The following is an 18,820-nucleotide window of genomic DNA, read 5'->3' on the forward strand; positions in this document are numbered from 1 at the left end:
AACAATAATTTAAAATATCTAATACTCTCAATTTCTAAGTGACTCTAAGCTACTTCATAAAAGGAACAATCTGAATAAAATTAATGACTTTGGAAATTCAATAAATTATGAAAAATAGTCTAAAGAAATTATTTTGATATTAATAATGCATAAAGAACTGATAATTGTGGAAATTTTATAATTTATACCATATGATGACCTTTGAAAAGAGCAAATAATGCCAAAAAGAAGCTAACATCAGCCAAGCAAATAAACATATTTCATTATGCTAAAATTCTGACCAGATTTTAGTAAATAATTGAACTGCAACAGGAAATAAAGCTCTGAGATGCTGGTCCTTCACCAAAAAGATAATATATACTCAGAAATCCTGAAAAAATTATTTGAGGGAATGGTGAATACCCAAATTGGAATAAACTGGTCTTATTTTCAAATAAGTGACTTTATTAGCTGTTAATAGTTTCATGAAAGTGAACTCAGCATTCTGTGTGGATCTCTTAAACTCTCTCTCTCAGTGGTCTTAAATCCTCAGGAATTTTTACCACTCCGCATACACACTACCATCAGCGCTGCAATGGACTGAAAGTCAAACTGCGATATCTCATATCTGGCACAGGCAGGTTGCCACATCTAGTAACCGTCAAAAACTACACACATATTCTCTCAAATGTTGAAAACTCAAGCAGCAGTCATCTTCAAAATATATATCATAAAATTTCTTCATTTAGAAATATAAGGGTTTTAGAGTGAATCCAAAAAGCTGCACAGGACTTTAAGGAATGAAACTTGTACAAAACTGAGAGAGAACAGTGACATCTAACAATACTAAGAGTGTTCATTGGCCTTTTAAATATTAAGGGGAATTTAATTATATCTGAGTCACAGCAGCTAAAAAGTCATAAAAGAGTTTTCCATCTACATGTACCAACATATAAACATCTGAATGGGAAAGAAAGTCTCCTCCTCCAAAAAGGATGCCCTGTTTAAGTAAGATTCCCATTTAGGGAGAAAATGCAAGGTGGTAGAAGTTCGTATTCCCTTTACGATAAGCCAAATAGATAAGTGCTTAGAAATGGAACGAGAGATGTTTTAGCCAGAATTCCAATGAGTTGGTTGTTATTATATATTGTTGGCTCTTGAGTTGATTTCTTCTTTACCCTTCAACCTTTGCTAAAGAAGCCACATTCTCTTTCATGCCAACGCAGCTGTCGAACTCAACGAAAATGGAAACCCAGTTAAGATGGCAATAGTGTTCCTGACAGTTAACGGGCGATATTAAAACCTGAACTTAGTTTGGTTATTCACCACTTCCTTCTTGTATAAACTGGGTTTCTGATCACCCCTCAGACTCTTTCAGTATACACATTGCATTAAATGTGGAAGGTACGATGGGATAATAGGGGTGGGGAGGATTAAGTTTCGGAAGGAAAAAAGCCCAAGTGCAAAGCCTGCCTTCTTTGATTTCTCTCAGTCGGGCTTTCAGTCCCTCTGTGCTCAATACAATGTTGAACATACTCCTCTCTTTCTACTGATATTTTATTATAATTGTCTATGTGTTTGTCTTCTCCAATAAGCTATGAGGCCCTTGCAAACAGAGACTATGTCTTATTCTTCTTTGTAACCCTGGATGGCTCAGTTTCTGACAACGGCTCGATATGTATAAATGCTGGATGAAAAGTAAATAAACATGATGAACTTGGACAAACTACTCAGCTTCTATGAGCAGTTTCCACACAAAAAAAATATTATCCCTCTGAACAAGATAGGGGTAAAGTATCAATTTTGGATTTTTTTCTGAGACTCATAAGAAAATATTTGCAAAGTAATATGCACATGGCATGTGACCAATAAATGCATTTTCCTTCTCTTCCTCCTACTCTGAAAAAACATCTCAATAAAGAAGGCAGAGAACACCTGTTCGGTTATAAATAGGACACAGAAGATAGATGCACTGATCTTTCTAAGGAATGGGGATTGTTTTATACCACAGTGGCTCAAGCAAGGGGTTCAGAGGCAGACAAACATGGGTTGAATCATGGTTTTATCCCATTCTAACTATAGGAAACTGAGAAAGTAAATTGCCCTCTTTAAACCTCTGTGTCCCAATTAGCACAAGAGGAATAATACCTACTTTCTAAAGAGTTTGTGTGAAATTAAATGATAAAATGTCTGAATAGAGCTATTACAGAGATTAATTTTAAGTGCCCAATAAATGGTGGCTAAATCTAGCTTCGCCACCTATCATCAAAATAGTACAACAGAAAAAGATGAGTTTCGTATAATCTAGAAATATTTTTAAAAATAATTAGTAACACATGCGAGGCTTAAAAAGCATAATTAAAATAATGGAAAATGAGTTTAAATGGTGGCATACTTCTGGCAGATATGATAAAGATGCAGGCTTTTCAGTTTCATGGATATTTGTTTTCCTCCCTGGAGGGGGGATAAATGGGGAGGGGGCAGGAGAGAGAAGTATATAAGTCCCATTGAAACATTTGGAACCTTTTTCTTTTTCTCGTTCTTCTTCTCTTACAAAGAATATCTCAGAATAAGAGGCAAACCTTATTCTAGTCTTTGACCCGTATTCCAAACCAAGAAATGAACATTTCTAAAGCTCTGCAGACTTTTCTGAGTCATCCTGCTGCATGGTATGTCCAACTGCTCCGAGACAGGTCGCTCCCCCTAGCCTGTGGATGCTCCCTCCCTCTGCCCAGCTCTCTCTTGGATTTTATCCCCAGAGCAGCTGCCTCCTGGCTTCCACACCAACAGCCGCTGGCACTTCCATGTGCTCCTCTGCCTAAGCTCTGCTAGCCGTCATCTTTCCTGGCTCCCCAACAACTCGCCCACAACTCCTAGATAGTAAATAGATCTGTACCAGAGAGTAAGGTGGTGCATCTAAAATTAAAACGCTGATGAAAAAACACTCCATACACACACCATAACACATCATAAACACACCAGCACATTTTATTTATAGTGTTTATGGTTAACGAAGTGTTTTTCTATACATGATTGCATTTGGCCCCGTGCTAACTCCCAATATACTACTGCTAATAAAAATAAAATGCCATTCATTGAGTGCCTCTTATATGTCTTAAGCCATGTCATTTTAACCTTTACAACAAGTCTATCTGGTATGTCTGATTTTCACCATTTTCAGATAAAGAATTTGGGGCTCAGAGCGGTTAAGTGATGTGCCCAAGTTCGAGAAACTAGTAACCAGTGGAGCTGGGATTTTAACCCAAGTCTCTGATTTATAGTTCAATGCTCTTTCTCCTTAACTAGAAAATAGGATGTCACAGATCAATTACTGAAATGTAACGCAAGTCCTCGCAAATCAAGAGATTCTACAGATTATTGTTTAACTTGAAGTCCTGCCCCATGTTTAAATATGATATCACCTCAGTTACTCTTTGAATATCATTCTGCCTCATTATCATAGGACACATGACAAATATCTTCACAATTTCTCCAAACTCAGCTACTTGTGAAAACCAAACAAAGGAGATGAGGGCACTGCTTGAGCCAGCTTACTGTCCTTTGCTTCCATAGCTGACCACTTGGCTGGGTCTTTAGATTCCTCACGAAATGGGCAGTAAGAAGACAGTACTTCATGATCTTTAAAAGATGCAGTAATTATGATTCTAGCCCTGTCAGTAAACCTGCCTTCCTTGTATGGACTCCTCAGTTGCATTCAAGTCAGTCACCTACTCCCTTCTTCTTAAGAAACCCTCTTCTCTTTGACAACTCCACTTTCTCTTGCTTCACCTCTCACATCACTGTCTTTGCTTCATAGTCTTACTGTTTGTCCTCTTGTACCATACCTTATCTTTAAAATTAGCATTCCTTGAGGTTTGATCCTGGCTCATCTTCTTAAACTACATCCCCAGAGATTTATTTATCACATATATGCTCAAAACTCCAGAATGTCTAAATCTTTTTTAGACTTTCTTTCTGTGCTCCAGACCTTTATGTACAAGAGATGCTTGATATCTTCCACTTAGATGTCTCTTGAGCATCTCAAATGTAACATTTCCAAACTGGAAGTCTTGATAAACCCCACCACTAAAATCAACTTATTCCTTACCCTGTTTTTCCTTTACTAGTAAATGGTGTCACTATCCTTCATTTCTTAAAGCCAGAAATTTGGGAATCATCCTCTTCTCCTCTCTTACTTTCATCCTTCACCCCTTACATTCAGTCCATTGACAATTTCTGCCAATTCTACTTCAAAGACATGTTTTGTATTCATTCTTTTCTCTCTATCCCCAATGCAACCCCTGAGTCCATCTGACTATTATGTCTCTGCTGGACTGTCACAGTAGCCTCCTAACTGGTCTCTTTCCTATCTCTTCTCCCCATATCAAATAGGGTGGTCTTTTAAGAACATACGCCAGATTAATTCATGGCCCTACTTTAACCCTTGAATAGGTCCTTACTGCACTTAAAAGTCAGACACGTTATAGAAGCCTCAAGGTCTGGCATAATGTATAGCTTGCCTGTGACTTTTGTTCTGGTTGGTCCTCTGGCCTGGAACACTCCTTCAGGTGAGTCCCTATCGTACTTTCACCCTCAGCTTAAACACTGTCTCCACCTTGGAAAGACTCTTCTTAGCCATCCTATTGAAATAAGCTGGCCTCTTCTATTTTTATCATGGTGCTCTCTTTCTTTCTTAACAGTAATCAGAATCTGAAATTTATTACATAATTGATTTTTGCTTTGCATTTTAAAAGCCCATTTTCTGCACCAGAATGTAATCTCTATGAGGGCAGGGACCACACCTGCCTCCTTCACTGTCTTATGCTCAGCACCAAGAACAGCGCCTAGAGTGGATTAGATTCCTTTAAGGGATGAATGAGAGAAGCACCAAAGGACATTACTGAGAATAAGTGCTAACGTGGCTCCAAGAAGCGTAACATGCTGACAGGGATTTTCCCTTCTATGTGTAGAAGGCACTGTTCCACAGAAAACATTCTCATGGCAAGTTTCATCAAGGTTTCTAAAAGCTACTGCCACCCACAACCATTTGTGTTAGCCACAGGTCTATTTTCAATGTTTATAGAAACAGTTACACTCTGCCACAGTCATTGCCTGTGTATATGTAAAGAAGAGGGATATGACACACTGTATAAACAGACAGCTAAGAATATTACAGAGAAAGAACTAATTCCCATTCAGAGACACAATATTGAATTAAAGTGAACAATTTTTAATTATTTGTCTACATAAATATTGACCAAGCTAGAAAGAAAGTGCTAGAATCGACTTATTTTCAAGGTTGTTTTGTATGTAGACTGTTTCCTTGGGCAATTCTAGTGCATTCATGTGGAAGAGCTCTGAATGTCAAGTCAGAGAGCCTGGTCAAGGCCTCTGCTACTGGCCAGCTGGCAGTCGCTAAACATCCCTGAGACTCAATGTCTTCATCTGTAACATGCCTGCCTTCCCTCCCTCATGTACAGGGTTGTTATGAAGGTTAAGTACAAAACAATGTGGTTGAGGGGCTGGCCAGGTGGTGCAGCGGTTCAGTGCGCACATTCTGCTTTGGCAGCCTGGGGTCTGCCGGTTCAGATCCCGGGTGTGGACGTGGCACCACTTGGTAAGCCATGCTGTGGTAGGCGTCCCACATATAATGTGGAGGAAGATGGGGACCGATGTTAGCTCAGGGCCAGTCTCCCTCAGCAAAAAGAGGAGGATTGGCAGATGTTAGCTCAGGGCTGATCTTCCCCCGCTCCAAAAAGAAAAAGAAAAAACAATGAGGTTGAATGCCCTTGAAGACTACAAAATGTCCTACAGTGGTAAGACAATATTATTGTTTTATTTCTCCCAAATACTTACTAATGAAAATTGAGCATATTTTCTTGATTAGCTGAACGTAGAGATACATTTTATAAGGTCATATCAATAGCAAATAATTCGAAACTAGAATTAAGTATAAACATATTCTTATTTTGGATATGAAAACAAATAATGTCAATATTTGCTATGATGGAATGCCATGAAGGGCAGCTTTTTATCTAACCAGGACACCAAACACACACTAACTCAGGTGAGATGACTTACACTTGAATTTTGGTTACAATCCAACTGTTTGTTTTATTGTTTCTATTGGGTTGGCAAATTATCTATGATGAAAACCAACATTGTCTTCCTTTTTATATAATCCACAGCATTTGAAAAACTACCAGCACATCATGGGTTATGCAACTCATAATTATTGAATGATTAGAGTAAATAAGGACTCAATATGTCACTCCATTTCTCATCTTTTCTGGAAAACTGATTTTGGCATTTTATTTTAATGTAAGTGTTTATTGTTGGAGTCAGCTCACAGTGACAAGGCCACCACACACAGGTGAAAGCCCTCATCTCCACAAACGACTGTCACCAGTGTTATCCCCATCTGTACAATTGGAGCCCTAACAGTATTTCCCCCAAAGAAGTGATGTAGTGTCAAGTCTTGGTTATCAAATACGCTTGGAAACAGATGATGCAGATAAGTAAAAACCAATACGTTTGATCAAACTTCATGTTGACTTAGAATTTCATGCTTTTACTCTGGGCTTAAGAATTTGTATGGGCTTATGACTTCACAGATTTGCATTTCAACCCTTTTTCCTCCCCCTCTTCAGGAAGAGGTGCTAAGTTGCAGAGAAAGATCACTGCGCCTAGACAGTTAACAACTTTGGAAAATTAACCCATTAATGGCTTAATGAGCTCTTTCTAGCCTTTTTTGGAAGATCTAGGCTCCAAATAGGTATATAAATGGCTAAAATGGGGGTGGTGTGGGACAACAGAAGGAAAATGGAATATGAATTCCCCGATCAGATTGTAGTAACTCTCTACATATCCTTCAATGTAAATTAACAAACACTTTTTGAGCAATTCCAATGTGCAAAGCACTGTGCTAGAAAGAACTAGGGATAAAGTGATTAATAACAGACAATTCCTGTCTTCAAGTAGTTTTCAGTTTGGACAGATACTTTCATCCCAAGTCCATGAGTACAGCCATAATTAGGGTATCACGTGCAATCAGAAGTTAATCAATCCAAAGGAATTCATTGAGCTTTTATTGCATCATTGCAATTAAAGGAGAACTGAGTTTAATTATTTTCGTTCCACGCTAACAAGACATAAGTTTATGATAGAGCCTTCCATGTCACTTAGAACTTTAACTCCTGAAAATGCAGGCATGAAAATCATTTGGAAAATCAATATACACTATTAATAACAGTTACAATTTACAAAGCACCTTATGTGTCAGAGTTTATCTGTGTTTTACATATGAGGAAATGAGGCTTTAAGAGGCCAAGTAAGTAGTTGTGATCAGAGGCAAGATTCAGACCTGGTTTTGTATAACTCTTAAAAACTACATAATTGTGCTTAGGATTTTTTTAAAAGCCTCAAAATTAACACACATGCTTTCTGGTTGAAGAGATCTAACATTCGTTTGTGTATTTAAAAAAAAAAGTACTGTCTGCTTTGCCTAATGGCTTATTTGGACTCGTCAATTTAGTATTATCAATTTCCAGTCTTTTCCTTGAGGAAACGGCTGAGAAGGAAAGAAAAAAAAAAAAGACTTGATCTTCCTGTGGCATCTCCCATCAGGAGTTCATATTCTTTCATTGTCACTTAAGTTGGAGACTGTTTCTGTTTATGAGACTCATAAGAGCACATTATGAAAGCTTTCTCTCCATAGTGCTCTAAAGTTCTCTATATACCTGGTTTTCCTTACAGTTGGCCCCAAAACACTGAAAATATTTTCCATAAAAATGCTCTGAGGTTGGGTCTTGTGTCCCCATTGGGATCCCTAAGCTTTTTGTTCTGTATTTTATCCTGACTTTTCTCTTTTCCCTCCTAAATAGCAGCATATGTTTTCTGGGCATTTTTACTATAGTTTTACTCTAACTTATCTCTTTTTCACAGACTGAGGTTTCAGCTTTGGGTTTTTTCCTAGCATATGTGCCACATTTGTGTCCATTTCACTTGACAAACTTCACAGAGATAGGTTTTTATTTTCATGGCAGAAGCTGAAAGAATGGTTAAAATAAAAAGAAAAAACATGGCCCTTCACAGAGAATAGAATATTCTAACAGAGGAATGAAGTTAACTCTCACTGCATGTCAGACACTAGAAAGAAATGGTGAATGATTATTTTGTTTTCATACACAGGGGAGTTTTTCCTCACATTAAAAGGAAAGGTAATTCTTTCTTAAAAGAGCTGCTCAGTATGAAATTGAGGTAAGTGCACAGGAAAAGAATATATTGGGATATTTTAAATCTAGGCAATGATTCTATTCAGTCTTAGGTGAGGCAACAGCAGGCTGCAGAAACAGAAACTCTAGCAAGAGATGTAGCTATGGTAGCAGCCTCCAACATGGCTCCCAATGATCTCCTTTCCTGCCTTCCACATCCTGTGTTGCCCCTCCTACACTGGACCAGGGTTGATATGGCAAAAGTGATGGTTTGCCTCTTCTGAGATTAGATTATACAACTAGGTCTCTGTCTCTCACATCACTCGCATCACTTGCTCTGAGGGAAGCCATGCCATGAGTGTCCCACGTGGGAAGGAACTGAAGCCTCCTGCCACCAGCCACATAAGTGAGCTTGGAAGAAGATCATCTTGTCTCAGTCAAGCCTTCAAAGATGGTGGCCCTGGCCAACAGCTCCACTACAACCTCATGAGATACCTGGAATTGGAACTACCCAGCAAAGCTGTTGTTGGATTCCTGACCCTCAGAAACTCTGTGAGATAATGTTTGTTACTTAAAGCTGATGATTTTGTGGGTAATTTGTTAGAAGGCAATAAAAAGTTAATACAGTAGCCCATCAGTTGACGGTGTGGTAAGACATAGGGACATGGACATAGATGGGAGCTTAATCAGATCCCTTATTGAAATGAGACTAAGGGGTAAGATGCAGAAGTATTCTAGTTAATGATGATGACAACAATGATAGTAAAGAATATGATGATAATAACCATAATAAATACAGTTAACGAGTATTTAGTGCTTACTATACACCAGGCCTTGTGCTAAGCACATCACCTATATTGTCTCATATAAACTTTTGAAATAAGAATGATAAGAAAACTAAGGCTGGGAAAAATCAAATAAGTTGTCCCAAGTCACACAATTAGTAAGTGGTGGAGGTGATATTAAAGTCAGGTCTGCCTGACTCCAAATCTCTAAACCACTCCACTAATACCCAGCATATGGGGGATTGGCTGAGTTGGTGCCAAGAGTGCCAATAAAGGCAAGATTAGTGGGCAACAATGACTGAAGCTTGGTCAAGAAGCCAAAGTCAGGTGTGCAGTTACTCGGAGGCCAAATCAATGTGCAAGAGGAATTGTCTTCATTGGCACTCCTCCTTATGGAGCCTAGACCCACCAGGGCCTAATAAATAGATTTCTCATCTGGACCTTCACAATCTCATCACAAAGAACTCCCAATACATATCGTCTCCGTCATGTACGAATGGATGTCACAGAAGAGGAAAACAGGTTACTGAAGTGAACACTCATGAGAGATCTGAGGTGGGCCCATCGCCTTGTGCTGCCCTGGAGCATCTGCCAGTACTGTGCTACCATTGCAATTTACTCCTTGCTCTGCTTCTGTGTAAAGTGCTTCATAATAAATCTCATGATAGCTTTCTGTGAAGAAATCTAGACATAAAAAGGGAAAACAATGTTAGCATTTTGGCTTGCAAGAATAAGATATAATTTTCGTTTTTTTCCCCAGTTTCCTCAAAGAAATCAGGTACCATGGACCAAAGCTTAAGACAGGAAATTGCCAAGTAGTCCTTGCTTCATGGATACAGCATGACAATTCATCCTTTATTCACACTATTAGCCATTTAAACCATTTACGTAGAATAATAGATGAATTCTATTTTCTCTGCAAATTTTGCAACATGTATATTACTAATAACCATATGATTTTTTAACCACTTGTTGAAACGCAAAGATATTCTGCTTAGACTACATGAACAGAAATTTTGAGAGCCTACTAGGCAGCATTTTTTGTATAGAAACATTAATACTTAAATGTCAAGCATTTTAACTCAATATAATACTTGCCAACAACCTGTAAATAATAAAAAGGAGGGTTCACCTATACAAGACAGAGGAGGTCCCAGGTCAACAAACAACTCCGTTTGCTTCAAATGAGTTCACGGTGCAGCCTACTGATACCACCATTTTGTTGATAAAGAAAAACAGTGAATGGTTCATCTAAAAGTCAGGAACGTAACTTAAGAGCAGAATTGTACTGCCTACGAATAAAGTATGTGCCCTCTAATGAGCAATGGCTGACACACTGCCCTTGACAAATATAATTTGTCTCCAAACTTAAAAAAAAAATGACGCATAAATGTGCCTTACCTAACAAAAGGACAAAAACGTATACAATAGCTTGACTCAGAGGGGAAACTTGTCTCGAGAGACAGAATATCTGATCCTGAAAACAATAAAGATTTTCATGTTGCTGTCACACAAATGAAAAGATCAAATCAAAATTAATTTCAATGCCTCATTGTTTCCCTTTCCAGAATATGTACGTTTTTTAGGAGGTAAGAATCAGTTATCTCAAATTGTTTCAATAATTTGCTTAATCTTCTGGTTTTTCTGAATGAAGAAGAATAAATCTTGAGAAATGCAAATGAATTCTTTTACTATGACATTTCTGGTTTAGGGAAAATATTCTGAAAAGGTAATCATACCCTAAGAAAAGAGGCAAATGTATATACATTTCACAGATGAGGCCCACAGCTCACATAAGGCTTAGTGTAATTATCCTTAAAAAGGCCAGATCATCTTTACTAAGGACTGATGAAAATGCCCCTGTGCTGCCATATGCTGAAGGTCTTACCCTGCTACAATGATTTGCTTTTACATGAGAGCAGTTACTAGGTCAGGCTATAATTTCTGCCAAACTACAGCCACAGTTCCCAATACAAACTCCACTAAAACGAGTCTTCCTGATAGAGGAAAGCATGCGTTCCTATGGCTGTTTAACACATCTATGCGAAGAACAAATCCCGTGGTTTCATTTTAGCTGGATACATGATTGATTTAAAAAATGAATAAGCCTCTTGCTGAGCAGAGAGAGATACCATGGCTTACAACACTTTTTCTCAACTTTTTATGCATTACTCCATCCCACCCAAGGAGGGAAATTAAGTATTAAGCAAAGAGATTTTGTCAGGTAGTGTTGATATTAGACATTGCTGATAAAAACATTGTAATATCTAAGATTTTTGAACCCCTCCCCAATAAAAGTCAATTTTCATTCCCTTGGGAGTGGTATGCCCTCAGTAAAAAGGCATGGATTACAGAATTAAGTCTAAACTCCTTAGCCCAGGAGACAAAACCAAATTGATGTCCCCATGTCATTTCCTCGCACCTAACATGGACTGTACCTGTCTACCACTCAGTGCAGACTCTGTGAAGTCAGAGTCTGTCACTCACCATGGTAGTGCCGGCATCTAGCAAATAGTGGGAACCAACACTTTCTTGTAGATGAATGAACTTCATAGTTTCCCAGACCTACCATATTCTTTCAGATCTCTAATGCATTCCGTGCACTTTCCCCTTATTGCAGCCTTAGAAATTCTTTGGTTTCAAGATTGAGAAGCCAGTCAAACTAGTTCTTTGTGAAAAAGAGCTTACTGGGAGGATTCAGAGGGAATTTCACAGAATTAAAAAGCAGAATGATAGTCATGGCTTGGGAACTGGGCTGTCTCTACCTGAGGCCTTGTGTTCTCTTAATGCTACTGTCCTATTACTCTCCATAGACCATCTTTTGCGTGTGTGAAGTCCACAATAGCTGCCAACCCCAAGTCTTCATGATCTTAACAGTTTCAGCAGTAGCTACTCTCTAACTCTTAATCTCTGTATCTCTCAGTTCAAAATCTTAGAAGACAGATTCTGATTGGTGGCGCAAACCAGAACTGGAATCAGTTGTTCACCGTGCTTGAACCAGGTATGGCCAAGGTTCCAGAATCACAGGGCACTATATGGCCCTTAGCAGTGTCTATGAATGGGCCCAGGCATTCTCACAGGGAATACAGTGTGAAAACAATGATTGGCATTTTAATACAAATAACCTCTCTGTCCCCGACTCCATTAAACTCCTATTCCTCCTTCAAGACTTAGTTCACAAGTTAACTTTCCCTGTGATGCCTTACCCTAATTCTCAGTCAAGTTTACTTCTCCTATACTGTGCTCCTGTAGCTCACAGGTCCAATCCCAGTTCATGCCTTTCTTTTTCACAATGCTGTATATTCCTCAAAGGAAGAACTGCCTTTTATTCCTCTTTAAGAGAGCTGAGATATTCATTGAGTGAATACATGCTGAGTGAACATATATTAAAATTTCTCAGTAATACATTTCATTATCTTGCAATAAACATACCAAACTCTTGCCAAATTTCTATCTGGTTAATTATGAGAAGATGGATGAAAAGAAGAAACAAATTGGAGAGATGAATAAAATGATGGTTTGCTCTGATCATTTCAAGGAGTAATGGAAACAATCTAGTAAATAACTTTGTAACATCAAGAGCCTAAAAATTACACATGGATGGCTACAAATGATTTGGATCTCTTGCCTTCACATTTATCTTAAAACCTGGGGCATTCTTCGTTGAGCCCTAACAGTGTGTTTCTATCATGTTACAGGCATGCTGAGGATTTCAGGTCCTTTTCTACAATAAACTATTAAAAACAAAGTAAAATTAAGTATTTACAATAATGATGAGCATTGTTCAAATGGGGTAGGTGAGGTTTAGGATACTCTTTTTTGGCCTGATCTCCACGTAGAAGGACAAATATGTTTTTTCATTGGGTGGCTGTGAACATGTAAGTTACTGCTGCATAGTTTTCAGAAGTTGAATTAATATTTTTATTAATGTTCAACTTTATCAAATAAATGACAATAGGGAAACATATTTTAAATGTATTTCCAGTAATTCTATCAAGATATACTTTCTAACCTGGCCCTCAGTATCAGTGGAACACACTGTAGACAGATTTAGTGGTAGAAACTGTGACTATAGACTTTAAAAAAATAATAAATATATGTATGCATGTGTGTTGCATCTCTCTCTCTCTCTATATATATACATATATATGTAATCATCAGCAATAATTGGATAATCCATCTTTATTTATATTATGGTGCAGTTGACAAATGGGATAATGTACTTATAGGCTCCCCCAACAAAAGATTTTTTTTTTTAATTTTAAGTAGTACTTCCATTTTCTACCAATACCGGTAGAAACTTCATCACCAGCCATGGAGAACAAAGGTCTCTAATCAGCAGACTCTGAGAAGATTGATTCATTCATTCATTTAATATTTTTTATTGAGCATTTAACAAAATCAAGCAAATTGCACCACACGCTGGGAACACAGGTGAGTTTTAAAAACTGTTTTTTGGGGCTGCCTGGTGGCACAGCGATTAAGTTCGTATGTTCCACTTCAGCAGCCCAGGTTCGTGGGTTCAGATCCTTGACACAGACCTACACACGGCTCATCAAGTCATGCTGTGGTGGCATCCCATATACAAAATAGAGGAAGATTGGCAGAGATGTTAGCTCAGGGACAATCTTCCTCGCCAAAAAAAAAAAAAAAAAAAACTAGTTCCTAGGGGCCGGCCTAGTGGTGCAGCGGTTAAGTTTGCATGTTCCGCTTCTCAGCGGCAAGGGGTTCGCCAGTTCGGATCTCGGGTGTGGACATGGCACTGCTTGGCATGCCATGCTGTGGCAGGCGTCCTACGTATAAAGTAGAGGAAGATGGGCACGATGTTAGCTCAGGGCCAGGCTTCCTCAGCAAAAAGAAGAGGACTGCCAGTAGTTAGCTCAGGGCTAATCTTCCTAAAAAAAAAAAAAGAAAAAAACTAGTTCCTAAAATTTGGCTAAATGATTATTCTACAATTTGGAAAGTGACTTTTCAGAAGTACAGACAGATACTTTTGAAAGTCAAGTTATTTGCATAATAAAGAGAAATTCTTAAGTGAATGGCTGGAACCTGTAAGAAAACCTGTGTATGAACCCATGTGAAAACCCGACTGACATATTTTCTAGTTACTCTGGCTGTGTAACAAATTAATAACTTAGTAGTGTGATGATAGTGGATTCTGTGGGTCAGGAATTCAGACAGAGCACAGTGGGGATGCTAGCCTCTTCTCCATGATGTCTGGAGCCTCAGATGGAAGACTCAAGCTGAAGGCCCTGGGCTGAATCATCTGAAGCCTCCTTCACTCACACGTTTGGTGATTGATGCTACATATCAGCTGGGTCCGCAGTTCATCTTTGTGTGGGCCCTTCCATGTTCTTTCTCTACACGGGCTAGTTCGGACTTTCTCACAGCATGGTGCCTGGGTTCTAAGATTAAGTGTCCTGAGAGAACCAAGTGAAAGTTCCATCACCTTTTATGACCTATACTTCAGGGTTACTTCTGTTGCATTCTAGTGGATTGAAGTGAATCACTAAGGCTGGCCCATATCCAAGGGAAGAGAACAAGGACCTCACCTCTCTAGCAAAGGGTGCCAACATCATATTGTAAGAAGGCCATGTAGGATGGCATTCATTGGTGTGGCCACCTTCGGAAAATATAATCGGCTACAATATAAATGGATATGACTACTTTTTTTATTATAAAAATATATCTGTTAAAATCCACAAAGAAACAAATCTTTCTGGATACTGGTAAAACAATTATAACACTTGTAGACTAACTATAAAATAAATATATTTTAATTAGTATTATTTTTTCTCATCTTCAAATGACTTTTCGTAGTCATCCATTTCATGGTAATGTCTCATCTTTTGCATTTTCTCTGATAACGATAGCCTGGTAGGTAGTTAACTTTTGAAATTAAGATAAGCAAAATTTTCACCAAAATATTTTGATGGTGTACCTGCCCTGCAGTACATATGGAACCATTATTGATTACTCTGCAATCAAAGTTGATATGTACAAGACAACCCAAGAATCAAAAAGGATCTCAAGTAATGAACTAACTTGGTCTTGTTAAGCTCTCCCAGGGTCTATCCATTCTCATTTCTGGAAAGACCCTCCTTATTCCTAAATCCTGCCCATTTTCAAGTTCCATTTCCTACTAAAGGTATCCTTTACTCCATTGAAGAGCTCGGCCCTTCTCTACACATTTTATGTTCTTTTACTTCAATGTCACAGGGCTTATTTAGCTCCTACGTGTTTCTCTAATTATTTTCTGGCTTACTTTTGCTCCTTAACCAAATTATTAGCACCCTGGTGGGAGGGATAGTCAAGTACCCCCACACATACTTTTTTCAATAACACACTTTAACTAGTACAGCTGTGAATACAACACAGATAGTAAATAATTATGGACATTTTCCCTAATTGTAGCTGTGTCATTCAAAAGCCTTCACACATAGTTGGCAGAAAGCAGTTCTATTTCAGGGAGTGGGAGATAGAAGAGGAGAACAGATAATGACATCCTTATGAAATTGTCACTGACAAATATATAAATTAAAAATTCATTTGAGGAAGAAAAAAATCCTGAAAACTTCTGATAAAAAAATTATGACAACAACCAGAAACTGATAGTGAGAGGAAAGTTGACAGTATCTTCATGGAACTTCGTTCAGCCACAGAAAACACTGAATTTAAACCAGTCACTGAATCTTTTGAAAAGCTACAATCACCTCAGGATTATGGATTCTTTACCAGACAGGCCTCACCTGCCAGTTCATTCTTCTTACATTCACTCATTTTGTGCAGTTATGTAGGCGATTCATAATCAAAAGAGGCACAGAGGTTATTTAATACAACTTTTTAAAGCACCTGTTCAAAAGGATCTGTGGCTTTTGAAGTGACACTGTGCAGTTGAACAAAGGGCAGAGTCTGGTGAACCAAGTCAAACCCCTTTTTCTACTTCCTACTCAGGAACTGAGACCAAATGCTTCTGTCATGTTACCTTTCATTCTTCCTTCACCACTCTTTCCTTGGGCACCTTCTACATCATGCTTTCGAACACAGTTGGGTGTAATAATGAAACAATGGAGTAGTCACAAAAAAATTCCTTGAGAAACAGTTTTTTGCATCAGTGCTCTGAGGCAGACTTCCATGTAGAAAGAGTGAACCTCTCTGAAGCCCCTCTGACAGGTCACACAGATTTGCTTTCGCAAATATTACCATATAGTGAGCACTCACCTTTTCCATTAGTAGTCCTTTCACAAACAACCCCAAAAACTCAAAGGTCTTTTCCTTTTCATTTTCAGTTAAAAATGTTCTTTCTCATTATTAACACATTAAAAAAAGTTACCATTTTCTCATTAATTTCTAGATTTTATATAGGATTAAAATGTTTTTTCAATTAGAAACTATTTTTAAAAACTTCGAGATGTCTAAAAAAAAGAGAAAAACTGTATTTGGGATTTGAATATAACTAAGACTTCAAATGCTTTCCAGAATCATTTACTAGGGCTTCAATTGCGAGGTTTTTGACCTCTGTTTTCAGGAAGGGCACCTACTGCCAGTTGCTCTTATCTAAAATCTATTTAGCAAGAGCAGGCCTTGAAAGATAAGAAGCAGAAAAACAGTGTCTCTGATGGCAAATTCTTGACTGCCATAGAAAGTGATTAACAATACACAGCCTCGTAGGTTAGCTTGCTTGAGAAGGGGAAAAGGGGGTGGAGTGGGAGTTCGTATGTGCTATAAAGTAGTCAGGATGCGATATGGTCAGCATGTACTTTACAACAGAAGATGACATCTGTTTCTGCTATAAAAAAAATCTGGCAAGTTCTAACTTGTTAAATGACCTGTCCAATTTATTTGATCATAGCTGATAAAAACTGTGTCTTAGAGTTCACGACAACTAAAAAGATGTCTTGGCTTCTGTAGGTTCTCTGATTTTTATACTTATCTATTTGTAAGACAACCTCTCTTGGGTCTTAGTATAATGCTATCCTTGAAGCCTATATCAGGGGATTATAGTAAAAATGTATAGTAAACCCTTTGGCTTATAAAAAGTGATATTAATTTTGGGGCTCTCATGGGTGACCTTATGGTCAATTTCATTTTATTTTATGGTTTTGTTTTTATTTGTTTTGCTACCTTGGATTGTTTCCTGGTTTTTAAGACACAGATATTGACCTCATTTTTGTGTGAGGTAGCTCGTATCCCACACTGCCTACGATGAGAATGTCAATGTTAATGTTAATTGACTTAATTACAGTTGACCCTCCAAATCCATGTGTTCCCCATCCACAGATTCAACCAACCAGCAATCAAAAGGCTTATGACGGTTGTGTCTGTACTGAACATGCACAGACTTTTTTCCTTGTCATTATCCCTAAACAATACAGTATAACAACTATTTACAATGTACTAGGTATTATAAGTAATCCAGAGATAATTTAAAGTATATGGGAGGATGTACCTAGGTTATATGCAAATACTACACAATTTTATACAGGAGACTTGAGTATCTGCAGATTTTGGCATCAGTGGGGCTCCTGGAACCAATCCCCCACAGATACGAAGGGACGACTGTATTTTCACATAATGGACTATAGGTAAAGTCAAAACTAGTGAGCTGGTTTGTCCTTTACTTCTAATTTTATTCTCTTTCTTTTTCATCAAGCAGCATTCTTATTTTATTTTATTTTATTTTTTTTTAAGATTTTACTTTTTCCTTTTTCTCCCCAAAGCCCCCCGGCACATAGCTGTACGTTTTCAGTTATGGGTCCTTCCAGTTGTGCTGTGTGGGATGCCACCTCAGGATGGTCTGATGAGCGGTGCCATGTCCGTGCCCAGGATCCGAACTGGCGATACCCTGGGCCACCGAAACAGAGCACATGAACCCAACCACTCGGCCACGGGGCCGGCCCCCAAGCAGCGTTCTTAATCACCTCTTCACTGTGTCTACACTTACATTTGCTACTCCAGATTTACTCTAAATTTCAAGCATATGAAACACAAAACAAAACAATGATACAAAAAATGTGTATAAACAACAAGTATTCATGAAGTGCCTAACATAAGCTTGACCTCAAAGATCCAGTGGAGATATAGGACCAAGATTCAGAAAACAACAAAGATCAGTCAGCAGAAAGAATATGGTCCCCAATTCACCTCATCATCCTCTTAGTTCTTTTGCTTTCATGCTTCATGGATTGATTCACCACTGGCCCTAAGGTAATAATTTAAAACAACTGCAATTGTTTTCAGAGTATGAAGCTGAAGCTTTGTTGAGTGCTTTAAAAAAATGGGTTAATTATGATGGACTTTGTTCTATATTTTCCTTGTGCAACTCGAATTTAAGCTTGGAAAATTTTACAAATGAACATAGCCACATGTAGCTAGAGGCTTCCACAATGAAAGTATAGAGTAAATCTAATAAATAATCAATCTCTGGTATTCCAATTCATCCAGTGGGCCAAAAAACAATGTGAAGAAAGAGTCCCTCATACCACTCTCGGATATTTTTTTCCAAATTGCAGCCACGACTATGAAACAGCCTAAGAGAACTCACAAATGGAGTAGACCAAGCTTACCTAATAGATAAAAGGGAATTAAATCACTATAGATTAAAAGGAAGTTCTATATCCACCTCCCTCTATTAACATAAAGTCCATTCTTCAGTGCCAAATAAAAACACCCAACAGTACGATATCAAAGAAATAAGAACAAAATACGTTTTTTGTCTTTTAAATGACAAATTATCTATTTTTTCATCAAATGGCATAAACAAATGGATACATATAAGATACTCAATTAAAAGGTTGGATCCATCCTTTGATATAAGACCAAAGTCTTCAGCTTCAAATCACT

Source organism: Equus asinus, chromosome 27, assembly GCF_041296235.1.
Source record: "Equus asinus isolate D_3611 breed Donkey chromosome 27, EquAss-T2T_v2, whole genome shotgun sequence".
Classification (NCBI taxonomy): domain Eukaryota; kingdom Metazoa; phylum Chordata; class Mammalia; order Perissodactyla; family Equidae; genus Equus; species Equus asinus.